This window comes from Adelges cooleyi, unplaced genomic scaffold (genome assembly GCF_023614345.1).
Source record: "Adelges cooleyi isolate 19-005CV unplaced genomic scaffold, UGA_ACOO_1.1 ACOO_flye_CR_arks_rails_tigmint_CR_PRNA_10, whole genome shotgun sequence".
In the NCBI taxonomy this organism is placed as follows: Eukaryota; Metazoa; Arthropoda; class Insecta; order Hemiptera; family Adelgidae; genus Adelges; species Adelges cooleyi.
The window spans coordinates 394,935-408,845 of NW_026095752.1; the positions used below are offsets into that span (position 1 = coordinate 394,935).

Sequence of the window (13,911 nt, forward strand, 5' to 3'; positions counted from 1 at the left end):
CCGATGTCGATTATTTTTCGTTGTATTAAATACGATAAACGCACTTCTGCAAAGTATTATTCACTAGTACTGGTATGAATACCACCTATACTTAAAACATTATTACTGTTTTTTTTTTTTTAAACTTGTAAAAAAATAACGTATGATGACTTATGCTTATCAAGCTGTTTAAACCGCACCATAATAAAGTTTACTGTTGTTCGCCTATAATATTCCGGAAAACGTAAACTAGAGAAGTTTTACAAACAAATGAACTGAATTTCGATTCATAAACATTTCAGCGGATGGTTTGGGACGATCAATTAGACGTCAAACATTGACATTACGACCATTGACAATTGTCCGCCGCATGTCCGAGGGACAGTGAGAATTTCGTTAATCCATTCGAATTAATCGGCGCGTCATTAATAATACTTTTTAAATGTCAAATTAAGCGTGAACCGTTGGTCTTATGACTTTTCCACGTGGTGTTATTATAGTTGATACCGATTTATGGAGCGATCGAGTTACCAGGTAAAAAGTTGTAACGAGAAATACGCACATATTGTGGAATATACATTTTTTTTACACAAATTATGTTATAGGCATAGTGTGACGCCGATTGGGTCGAGTGTAGTATCAAATTAAACAACACATCCGGCGCTATCAGCTCACCGCGTCAGACTACCTAACCTTTGTTTGGCTCCGAATGGGGGGGGTTTTGACATTTTCGAAGCCCACCAAATTAAGGGTTTAGGGTTAACACGGTAACCACAACCATGATAACCTTAGTAACCACAACCAAGGTAACCTAGGTAACAACAACAGTGGTAACCCGGTAACCACAACCATGGTAACCTTAGTAACCATTAACGTGGTAACCTTAGTAACCATAACCGTGGTAACCTTGGTAAACAAACTTCTGGTAACCTAGGTAACAACAACTGTGGTAACCTTAGTCTCCATAACCGTGGTAACCTTGGTAAACAAACTTCTGGTAACCTAGGTAACAACAACTGTGGTAACCTTAGTAACCACAACAATGGTAACCTCGGTAACCTCAACCGTGGTAAACTTGGTTACCACAACAATGGTAACCACGGTAACCACAACTGTGGTAACCTAGGTAACCACAACTGTGGTAACATCGGTAACCACAACTTTGGTAACCTTGGTAACCACAACAATGGTAACCTAGGTAACAACAACTGTGGTAACCTTAGTCTCCATAACCGTGGTCACCTTGGTAACCATAACTGTAGTAACCTAAGTAACCACAACAATGGTAATCTCGGTTACCACAACCGTGGTAACCTAGGTAACCAAACTTTTGGTAACCTAAGTAACCATAATCGTGGTAACCTTAGTAACCACAACAATGGTAACCTCGGTAACCACAACCGTGGTAACCATGGTAACAAAAACCGTGGTAACCTATGTTATCATCTTTGTGGTAACCTTAGTAACCAAAAACATGGTAACCTAGGTAAAAAAAAACTGTGGTAACCTTAATAACCACAACTGTGGTAACCTAGGTAACCACAACTGTGGTAACATCGGTAACCACAACTTTGGTAACCTTGGTAACCACAACAATGGTAACCTAGGTAACAACAACTGTGGTAACCTTAGTCTCCATAACCGTGGTCACCTTGGTAACCATAACTGTAGTAACCTAAGTAACCACAACAATGGTAATCTCGGTTACCACAACCGTGGTAACCTAGGTAACCAAACTTTTGGTAACCTAAGTAACCATAATCGTGGTAACCTTAGTAACCACAACAATGGTAACCTCGGTAACCACAACCGTGGTAACCATGGTAACAAAAACCGTGGTAACCTATGTTATCATCTTTGTGGTAACCTTAGTAACCAAAAACATGGTAACCTAGGTAAAAAAAACTGTGGTAACCTTAATAACCATAATTGTGGTAACCTAGGTAACCATAACTGTGGTTACCTAAGTAACCACATCAATGGTAACCTCAGTAACCACATCCGTGGTAACCTTGGTAACCAAACTTTTAGTTACCTTTGTAACCATAACCGTAGTAACCATAGTAACCACAACAATGGTAAACTCGGTAACCTCAACCGTGGTAAACTTGGTTACCACAACAATGGTAACCACGGTAACCTAGGTAACCACAACTGTGGTAACATCGGTAACCACAACTGTGGTAACATCGGTAACCACAACAATGGTAACCTTGGTAAACAAAACCGTGGTAACCTATGTTATCACCTTTTTGGTAACCTTAATAACTATAATCGTGGTAACCTAGGTAACCAATACCGCGGTAACCTAGGTAATCAGAACTGTGGTAACCTATGTAATCATATTTGTGGTAACCTTAGTAACCACAACCATGGTAACCATAGTAACCAAAACCGTGGTAACCTATGTTATCATCTTTTTGGTAACCTTAATAACTATCATCGTGGTAACCTAGGTAACCAATACCGCGGTAACCTAGGTAACCAATACCGTGGTAACCTAGGCAACCAATACCGTGGTAACCTAGGTAACCAATACCGTGGTAACCTTGGTAACCACAACAATGGTAATCTCGGTTACCACAACCGTGGTAACCTAGGTAACAAAACTTTTGGTAACCTAAGTAACCATTACCGTGGTAACTTTAGTAACCACAACAATGGTAAACTCGGTAACCTCATCCGTGGTAAACCCAGTAACCACAACCGTGGTAACCTAGGTAACCACAACTTTGGTAACATCGGTAACCAATACCGTGGTAACCTTGGTAACCAAATTTTTGGTAAGCTAGGTAACCAAACCATGGTAACCTAGGTAACCACAACCATGGTTCTTCATGGTACAGCCCTATTGGTGTAGAATTTTTAGAAAAAAAATTCAGTTTTTTGAAAATTTTGAGCTAGGTCGAAATTTTGGTTTTTTGAAAATTTTGACAATTTAAATCACACAAATGGGCAATTATACCAGATATTCTGATTGCAGGCAAAATTCTCTTAAATTTGATCTAGGTTTGAGCGGATTTAGTGCCAAAATTTAGAATTTTAGTAGGTATTACTGTGTTGTTTGTGTTAGACATAACTTGGGTAACCTAGTTTATTCTTGCTGTGTAAACATATTTGTACAATTAACACATATATATGGGTTAAAAGGCAACCTGAGACATTTGTGAATCTTTTAAGTCACGGTACAGCTCTATTGGTGTGGTATTTTTGGAAAAAAAATTCAGATTTTTGAAAACTTTGAGCTAGATCGAAGTTTTGGTTGTTTGTAAATTTTGAAAGTTTAAATCATAAAAATGGGCAGTTTGACCGGATATTCTGGTTGCTGACAAAATTCTCTTGAGTTTGGTCTAGGTTTGAGCGGAATTAGTGCAAAAATATAGAATTAATGTAGGTATTAGTGTGTTTTTGTGTTGGACATACCATGGGTAAACCTAGTTTATTCTTCCTATTTAAAAATGATTTCTATCTTTTCTAGAAAAACTATAAAAACAATAAAAACTATAAAAACTTTCTATATTTTCTAGTTTTTCTAGTTTTTAAATTTTTTCTATCTTTTCTAGTTTTTCTAATTTTTTTAGTTTTCTAAATTATGTAAAGTAGTTGGATTTTCTTAATAACGGTAAGAACCAAAACTAGTCTTTGAAATAATTGTGTGCTAGTGTAAAACTGAAAAAATAACATTTATAATATACATGCTTATTGTCATATGTTGCTTCAACTTTTATATCTATAACTTATACTCATTTTTTTAAAATTAATTATGAACATTTATAGGCATAATAATATTATATAGATACATCATTTTTCCCAAAAGCTTATAGCACTATTACTGATAACAACATACTTGATACGTGTGCGAGTAAACGAAACCTGCATACTGTTGCAACAGTCGGACAAAATATCTACCAATTTTAAATTAATATAAACTGTAATTGAATATTTGTTTTGTTTTAACTATTTTTTATAACTGATACTTTTTATATTTAGTTAAGATAAAGAAAACAACAATTTTGATTGAGAAATTCACATGTAATAATATTGTAACAGTAAAAAAACGATTTGAATCAATACGTATAATTAAATATTAAATTTTCCACACAAAATATATACTAGTTTTAAATTATAATCATAATAAGTATAAAATTATCTGCTTAAAAAATACTTGTCAAATATATCATAGCGAAAAATAATTGTTTTAGAAGAAAAATCATTTTAAAATACTAATTAAACATTATTATTTGTATATATATTACCTATAATAGCCTGACTAAAAATTACTGCTGCTAGAGAACCATCTATAAGTTCTTCAATTAATACATAATAATGTTTAAAATTATAACAAAAAAAAAAAATCATTCAACACACTTGTGCACTATGCCATTGATATTATTATGTTATGTATATATTACATAATTTTAGTCATTTCAATCTAAATAACTAACAAAAAAATAAAAACTTTACTAAAAAAATTTACCAACATCTCGGTCAGGTTTGTCGTACGCATATCTCTCGACTGTATCAAGTAGTTATTCTGAGCAGAGCTTGTCTTTTGTTAAAAAAACATAAACATCGATCTGTAAATACAAAATGTAATTAACAATAAAAAAATGTAGTGTTTAATATATTTTATTTAAAAATAAAACATTCACCTCATGTAATCAAATGTATCTTGCGAGTCTAAAACTCAAGTATATTTATGAAAAGTATTTTAATAATTTTGAGTAGTAAGCTTGTTGTTGTTGTATCAATCCCTTGGTGTTAGTAACTGAAAAAATAAAAAAATTCAAAAGTAAATAAATTTATAAGTAATAAATATTTATGAACTTTGAATACATAATTCAAACTCTACCGTCGACTCGTGCTTAAGAGATCTCATGGCTTAACCCGTAATACGTACGTCCAAGAAAATTTAAACAAATTCATACTATAAAACGAATTATTTGTCGAAGAATAATTTAAAATCCAGCCAACATAGAACTCGAAACAATCCTCATCCACGGCCGCAACAGTTATTCGCATAATAAAATATTCAAATTGTCAGATACACATTTTATAAAATAACAAAATCTGTACAACTATAAAATTCCATTTTATAATTATTAACTGACTATTATAATTCCAAATATATGTTAAAAAAAAAAACCTCAAATTTTTAGTTATTTATGATAGAATAATATTTTGTATTGGTCAATTTTGATTTGTTTAATATTACATTGAACAAATACATTAAGGTCGTGGCATTAATATGTTACCATGGCACATATATCTTGATACCATCGTGTTGCGACAGATTCCTCCAACCGGGTAAACTGAATATACAATTCAAAGCGTCAACGTGGTACGGCCTTACCGGATCTGCTGCTGCTACCAAAGCGGGCATGTAAAGCGTAAAAAAAAATAAAAGGATATCACGTCCGGCTTTCGTTTTTTCGTTTACGACCATCACAGCGGTCTTGAAGTACAGGATTGACTAAAATCCGTTGCAGAAAAATGCACACCGACGATTTAATAAAAGCCGAACAAAGGAAAATTGAGAGATATCAAATTTTTATTGCGGTATGTACAAACGTCGAAAATACTGTACGCGGTGAACAACGACGATGATAGACATATTTTTGATACGCGTCAACCGGTTCGCTACACATTATGTATCCAGGTGTTGTTTTGAGCTTGAAATAAAAAAAACACAAAAAATATTGTTTTCTAATGTGCAGGGGCGGCCTCTGGGTCTTCTACCGTTGATTTCACCTATCAGTACTTGTTTACGGATACCAAGAACCTAGAAAAATATAGTAAGAACTTCTTTTTTAAATACCCAAATGAAACAATTAATATTACAAAGAACTTTTTTCTTTTTCAATTAAATCATGAAAAAACCTGAAATATGCGAAACAATTATTTTTGAATTTGCATTCTTTGAAATGTAATTTACAGCTTATCTAGCAATTTTTTGGACACTTTATATTAGGATATCCAAGTACCCCAAAAAGGCTGAAATGTGTCATGTTGTAAGCACTAATCGATGGTCAGTCACTGCACTGGTCAGTAGTGCTATGACATATTGAACACAAGTATCGATGAACTTATGTTATTTTACTGTTTTTAAGTAATATGAGCCCAACTCGAAAGTCGGGCATTAGAAAAATTATTCATCTAGACTCCTTTGAGTGCTCCCCTCCACGGAAATCTTTAGTAAAAGGCGAAAGATTTATTCGTATTGAAAGGGAACCGGAGTTGGACGATTGCCGGGCAATTATCAGTACTTATGCTCTGACGGGTGCGGTCGACCCGTCGAGTGAACTCCCCCATGACCTTGTGTCATTCGACAGGGACTGACGGCCGACAAACGTTTTTTTCCATCATTCGACTAGTCCGTGAGTCGATGAAATGCCGCAGAATTCAAAAATTTTACTATTAATGAGATTTCCAGTAAACTTTACCCGAATTTCCAAGGGTGCATGTTGGTGATTTTAATGGAAACTCCCAATGGTGCCATCTACCGGCAAGATAGTAGATACCGAGTCTTCGCCGCCGCCGCCGCATTGACATCCTACTTTCATTTCTAGAATTATTATTAATTATCGACTAACCATAAACAAAATGTTTATATGGAAAAAGCAAAGAAGCCATAAGGCCACACAAGTCCCCGAGTACCTATGACATTCTACATAATATGAACGACTGCAAGATTTCTAATGTAATATATTTTCTTTCTGAGCCTTATCTCATCAAAAAGCCGCTATAGTAAGTGAGCAGTCGGTCGCAAAGCATAGCGTTGTGCACAATGTGAAAGATTTACATCTGTGACATTTGTGCGTTTAAGATTGGTACTTAATTATTTTAAAGTAAAATACATAAGATTTTGATTTTAAGTGTCTGTTTACCGAGTGTAACAAAATATGACCTAATCTAATATTGACACTTAATTTATACGAATAAAAATATTTACTTGTTTACCAATATTGTTCTCTAAATTATGTAGGTATTATTGAAAAAAGTTAAAACTACAAAGCTTAGAACAAAGATTTAAACCTTATTTCATACTTTTTGAACTTTATGGAATAGCGGGGTTCACTGATAATATACTCTTATCACAAAATATATTCTTTCAAATTTCAGTGTGTGATAATAATATTTTTGTTCTTGATAGTACTGAAGATTATAAGACCTTAAGTCATTGTGTATCAATAATTATTATTATAGTAATTTTGTTTACTCTTTAGTGTTTTGTGCTATCTCCACCATAGTTTCCTACAGAAAATATTAATGAAAGATCACCGTCAAAACGTACACCAGTAAAGTCACTTGGTCAACGAAAACTCCAGAAAAGAAGCAAGAATTATTCTAGAAAGCAATCTTCATTCAAGCTGCCAACAGTGAAAATGTTTATTATCAAACCGTCCAACAAACCAACAGAAGTTCCAATGAGTAATTTTGTCAATCACTTTTATGCTACAGAAAAACGGTTAAAATCTCCCGTAACTCTACCTAAGAGCAGAGTAATGCTTTATGAATCAAGTTCTTATGCACAACTTGCTCAATGTGTTGAATTTTTAAGGCCACAATTAAGAAAGAGTTGTTTGATAGTTTGATGACTGATGAGAGTATAAAATGTGCTTTGAAAAAAATAACTTTTTGTGGAACTATGAACTTGGATAATAACTTCTCAGGCTAAATTTCCCTCTGCTGTCTCTTCGAGTATTACGTAGAATACATGAAAATATTATACGACAAATATGATAACACATAAGAACTGTTATCCGCAATTACTACCTCATTCAAATTCAGCAAAATATTGTAGTAAACGAGCATGGCTGGATTAATACTACGACTTTAAGGTAACCGTGAGCCCGTGTGTACAATATATTTAAATCGATAGTTAATTATAAAATCGTAACCCAATACATACAACACAAAAAAATGTTGATAGATTATTTTACCTATTGTTGGACATATATGGTTCTGACATTAACGACAAATAACATTTAAACCATCCGACTATTATAATTATTATTGGCTTGATAAAAACTGAAATATATATCACAAACATGTTGGTTTGTATTTAGTTTTTTTGTACCCTTAATATTATTTTGGTTAACTGGATAGAACAATGTTAAATACATTTACTTTTATGCTTTTGAAAACTATGAAAAATGTCCCTTATACTAACAGCCCAATAGACTTTTAACCGCCGAATTATGTATTCAAAGTTCATGGGTAACTTACTTATAAATGTATTTACTTTTGAATTTTTTTATTATTTCAGTTACTAACACTAATAGATTGATACAACAACAACAAGCTTACTACTCAAAATTATTAAAATAGTTTTCATAAATTTACTTGAGTTTTAGACTCGCAAGCTACTTTTGATAACATGAGGTTAAAGTATTAGTTTAATTTTTAAATAAAATATGTTAAACACTACATATTTTTTATTGTTAATTAAATGTTGTAATTACAGATCGATGTTTTTTTAACAAAAGCCAAGCTCTGCTCAGAATAACTACTTGATACAGTCAAGAGATTGCGTACGACAGGCCTGACCAAGATGTTGGTGAATTTTTATTTTTTTGTTTAAATTGAAATGACTAAAATTATGTAATATATATATATAACATAATAATATCAATGGCATAGTGCACAAGTGTGATGAATGATTTTTTTTTTTGTTATGATTTCAAACATTATTATGTATTTAATTAACCTATGAATGGTTCTCCAGCAGCGGTAATTTTTAGTCAGGCTATTATATATATATATATATATATATATATATATACAAATAATAATATTTGATTAGTATTTTAAAATGATTTTTCTTCTAAAACAATTATTTTTCGCTCTGATATATTTGACAAGTATTTTTTTCATCTCTGAATATTCTATTATGTGTATTATGTCCATTCTACATAACTCATTTTCTCCGGAAAAAAAATGCACTCATCACACCTGTGCACTACTATTGAAGTGTATTTAATACTTGGTATGATTTAAATTAATAATAACAATAACTTTAAATTAAAACTATAAAACTTGAAAACTACAAATTATATACATGCATTGATTTCATAATTAAAAAGTTAATAGGTAATTCAATAAAATCGCTCAATAAATATTTCAACAGTTAAAAAATACAATTCTAGCAAAAAATAAAAATTTGAATACCTAATAAAATAAAATAATTATTTAAATCCAAAGCACAAAGCGCACTAATGTCTTAATTATACTGGATTAATTTAACGCAAGCTAAAGATAACCGACAGTTTTTTGTTTTTGCATAAACATTAAGTTTTTACATCATAATAATTTTATTTTTTTTTATTTGAATATTGAATAAATAATAAACTTAATTTATTTGTTATGAATTTTACTATTAATTAGATAGTATTAATTTAATTTAAAAAAAAAATAAACTTGAAGGCTAAATTTACTATGTGTTTAATTCAATATGAAACAATAATTGTATACCATTTTATGTTTAACAAATTCACTATTTCAACTATTTTTAAGGAACTTTTTTTTTATTTATAAAAGAGTTTCACGTTATTTATTATTCATTGACAAACTGTATATACAAATTGTATTATACTTTTATTTTGTTGCAATTTCATCTAATTTTTTTTTTCTTTATCCAGATAATCAAAGACATGGACGTCAAAGGAAAGAACGACAATCGGATGTATTATCAAACTGTATGAACTCCTTAACTTTAATTGAACTCGAGTGCCAGCAAAGAGTTCGCATAGGACTATTGTCAATTCAATTTGACACATCGTCATACTGATTTTTTTTTTTATAACTACGTGTAAAATTAATTTCTTTCTCTTAGATTGCTTGAAATATTTTTATGAAAAATTATGTTTGTTCATGAATCTAATATCAGAGTAATATTATTATTATGTATACTGTACACAAGTTAAAAACTGCATAGTTACTTTATAATTGAAAAAAAAAACCAACCTAATAAATTATTAGTAAATAAAACGTTTATTCATCTACTAAAAACAAAACATTGAATTTTTTTTGTTTCTAATTTTTAAGTAGAAAATGTTACACTTATTATGATTATAATTTAAAACTAGTATATATTTTGTGTGGAAAATTTAATATTTAATTAAACGTATTGATTTAAATTGTTTTTTACTATTATAATATTATTACATGTGAATTTCTCAATCAAAATTGTTGTTTTCTTTATCTTATAAAATATAAAAAGAATTAGTTATAAAAAATTGTTAAAACGAAACAAATGTTCAATTATAGTTCATATTAATTTAAAATTGGTAGATATTTTGTCCGGCCGATGGGACAGTATGCAGGCTTCATTACTCGGACCTGTATCATATATGTTGCTATCAGTAATAGTGCTATAAGCTTTTGGAGAAAATGATGTATCTATATAATATTATTATGCCTATAAATGTTCATAATAATTTTAAAAAAAAATGGGTATAACTTATAGAAATAAAAGTTTTAGCAACATATGACAATAAGCATGTATATTATAAATGTTATTTTTTCAGTTTGACACTAGCACACAATTATTTTAACGACTAGTTTTGGTTGCTACCGTTTTTAAGAAAATCCAACTACTTTAACTGCCAATGGTTATGTACAGAATAATAAGCAAATATATATGTATTTTTTTTTTAACAGTTACATAAGAATTATTAATATTTTTAGAGGCCATAATTCCCGTTTGTTATTGATCGAAAACTTGTGTTCTGTCTTTTCAATATTAGGCTGCTGCTACTTGATGGCAAAAGTTTTAAAAATAAACCAAAGCCATTATTTTAAATTTGGTTACTATAGCAAACAGAATTTAAATGATTGTAGATTTTAACTTGTCCAAAATACTAGAGGTTTTTGTATTTTCCATAATAATTTTGATTTTGAATTTAAAAATACTATTAGATAAAAACTTTGGAATTTGACTATCTCAAAATACAATAGAGGATTTTGACGATTGCAAAATAATTTTTGATTTTGAATTATCCAAAATACAAAAAAAATAGTAATATTGAATTTTTATGATAATTTCGGTTTTACCGGAAAATTTTAAAAAATTCAAAATAGTTTTGGATTTTGAGTTTTTTTAAATACTAGAGGTTAGAGTTTTATTGAATTTGCTTTATTAATTTTGATTTTAAGTTTTCCAAAACGCTATAAGATGAATTTTAACGGCCAAAATAATTTTGAAATTTGAATTTCCCAAAAAACCTAATGTAGGATTTTGACTTGAGCAAAATAATTTTGGATTTTGAATTTTCCCAAATATTGAAAATAAGTATTATATCACTGCAAGCATAACAGTAGTGCTATCTAACGGATGTACTGTAAAGCAGTAGAGAAGGCGGCTATACACAAATGCGCGGACCGCATTGCCTGCGGCTGCCGGTAGATACCGCTGACGCTGAATTTTTTTTGAGTTTGTGAAATTTTGGCAGGTTTTTTTCAAAAATTCGATCCAAAATCTTTACGAAATCTTTTTGAAACATATTATTTAAATTGTAATTGACATTTACAAGAAATTAGAGCAACTTTTAGCACGTTTTCGTGCATATTTCGAGCGTTTTTGACAATTTTTTCGAGTTTTCCAAAATTATCGTTCTGCGTTTTGTTTGTGCGTTTGTTTTTTGATAAATAGAATGTAGTTGGTGTTTGAAAGTATCGCTTCTCGGCCTATCGGCTAAGATCAAAGTGTAGTATCTGTTCTTATCAGCTTAACATCTGATACACCTCACATCGTGGGGTTCAAATGTTAAACTAATTTTTTCAAATTGGTGGAGAATTTGGGGCTTGCTCCTACTCCACCGCGGGTTGACCCGGTATTGCAGTACCACCGGGAACGGCCCAAATAAACGTCTTATAAGCACTTTAATATAATACTAAAATGTCTGACTTACTTTTTGAAAAACCAAAATAATTTTGGAAAAATCAAAATTGGTTAGAAAAATTCCAAAATTTTTTTGGAATTCTCAAAATTAATATGGAAAAGTCAAAATCCTTCTCGGGGAAGACCCAAAATTATTTTGACTTGTTCATAATCACGATGGACGACTCAAAATTATTTTGAATAAGTCAGATCCATAATATTTTTCGAAATTACATGTGTACAATACAATCATAGTTTTTGAAGAATAACAATTCATTAAATTTCGAAAATAGTTGTGGACTTGTTTAATTTTATGTTCAAATTACAATATATTATTTTGTCCTCGACTACTGTATAGTAACTAATTTAAAAAACAGCAGTCGTTTGGTTTCAAAATGATCGTCACCACCTGCTTAAGCCGCAGTAGCCCAAAAGTTAAACAACAATCAAAGACCAGTTATTTTGAAAAATGTCAAATTCCAAATATTATATACCATGGTCAACAAAATATAAAATATACATATGAAGTATTTATTAAAAAACAAATCCTTAGCAACCGACATTTATTATTACTAAATTCAATCAGTTTTTATAAAATATTGTCATTACTTCATATTGCTACACTTAGTCAAAAATGCTAAATACTCCTTAGGGAACCAAACATTTTAAATTTCAAAATTCAATTTTTAAAATTTCCTTTATTCATTTATCGCGCGGTTGTATGATGTAACTTGGTATTTGCTAAATAATTGAATCTTACAAACATTGCCATGGCTCTTAATAACCAAAATCCTTTTGTTATACATTGTTCAACCATCAACATATCAGGCTGCCCATTTATCGACAAGTAATGTATAAACATATTTTAAACGTGCACAATAATAAAATAATGGGATTTAGTTTGTATTTAATTTTTTGTGCTGTTTAACTAAATTGTATGCAGTGTGTTACATCATATTATATTTTTTAAAAAAGAATATTGTGTTTAAACCAGTAAAATAAACTCGCTTTCATCGCCAACGACCATACCACGTTGAATACACCAGTTCTCGTCCGATCACTGAAGTTAAGCAACGTCGGGCGTAGTTAGTACTTGGATGGGTGACCGCTTGGGAACACTACGTGCCGTTGGCTTTTTTTGCTTTTTTATAATCTGTACACTATTTTTTTGTTGTGTTGTATGAACTTAAATTGTACGTCCACAGGCGGATTGGGTAAATTTTTGTTACCGGGAAAATATATGAAAACGGCTCTGAGCTACTTATAAGTACATACTTTTTTTATTATTACTATCATCCACTTTTAGTACATATTTTTTTGTTAAAATGTTTTTGGTTGAATCTTTAAAAATGTATTTCATGTTAAAATACTTAATATAATTGAACACATTATTTATAAAATATAAACATACCTACATTTGTACAAATGTTATGTTAAATAATAATAATTCAAAGAATAACGCAGTTAGGTATTGTTGTTTTTAATTTGTCTATATCCTTCTTAAATGTTTTTTTATTGGAATATATTTAAACATATTATCTAGTAGTATATCTTACAAATACATGATAATTGCTCATTCCGCCATTCCATAAAGTTCAAAAAGTATGAAATAAAGTTTTAAAACTTTTTTCTAAGCTTTATAGTTTTAATTTTTTTTCAAATGATACCTACACAATGTAGAGTACAATATTGGTAAACAACAGTATAGTTATTCTTGCCCTGTGATTATTACTGTAGATAAAAGTTTTTATAGATTGTTTTCTGTCTGGAGAAAAACGACTGGGGCAAAAATATGTACATTTTTCTTCTGTGTGGATATGTATGGTTGAGTTATATTTATCCAATTCAGTTATTAGTCAGTTATATTATATTGTTTAATTCGAATAAACTAAAGTATTCGTTGTTCTCGGTTTTATAGGAAAAAACGCCCACAGTTTATTAATTAATACAAGGTGTTTGCGCAAATAAAATACTTATTATATTACCTGGCAACTATTTGAAGGAAAGAACAATAATTTAGTTAAAACGCTCATTACAATAATTTTACCGTA

At 30.4% G+C, this 13,911-nt stretch overlaps 2 long non-coding RNA genes and 3 other non-coding genes across 6 annotated transcripts; 3 read left to right on the forward strand and 2 right to left on the reverse strand.

The window, feature by feature from the left end:
• Positions 1-4,249: 4,249 nt before the first annotated feature.
• LOC126837135 (uncharacterized) lies at positions 4,250-4,975 on the reverse strand. The gene is made up of 3 exons (XR_007685456.1): positions 4,832-4,975; positions 4,632-4,747; positions 4,250-4,556 (listed from the first exon to the last, which is right to left on the reverse strand). It is a non-coding gene; the product is annotated as an uncharacterized LOC126837135 (long non-coding RNA).
• A 1,121-nt stretch (positions 4,976-6,096) lies between these two features.
• Positions 6,097-6,218, reverse strand: LOC126837171 (U5 spliceosomal RNA). Its single transcript, XR_007685461.1, has one exon. It is a non-coding gene; the product is annotated as a U5 spliceosomal RNA (small nuclear RNA).
• A 903-nt stretch (positions 6,219-7,121) lies between these two features.
• LOC126837141 (uncharacterized) lies at positions 7,122-9,917 on the forward strand. Of its 2 annotated transcripts, none has more exons than XR_007685458.1 (4): positions 7,122-7,820; positions 8,249-8,370; positions 8,447-8,535; positions 9,621-9,917. It is a non-coding gene; the product is annotated as an uncharacterized LOC126837141 (long non-coding RNA). The 2 variants fall into 2 exon arrangements; XR_007685457.1 differs by having other exon boundaries at positions 8,249-8,364.
• A 1,737-nt stretch (positions 9,918-11,654) lies between these two features.
• LOC126837226 (U2 spliceosomal RNA) lies at positions 11,655-11,847 on the forward strand. Its single transcript, XR_007685470.1, has one exon. It is a non-coding gene; the product is annotated as a U2 spliceosomal RNA (small nuclear RNA).
• A 1,028-nt stretch (positions 11,848-12,875) lies between these two features.
• Positions 12,876-12,994, forward strand: LOC126837150 (5S ribosomal RNA). The gene has a single exon (XR_007685460.1). It is a non-coding gene; the product is annotated as a 5S ribosomal RNA (ribosomal RNA).
• The last annotated feature ends 917 nt before the right edge of the window (positions 12,995-13,911 follow it).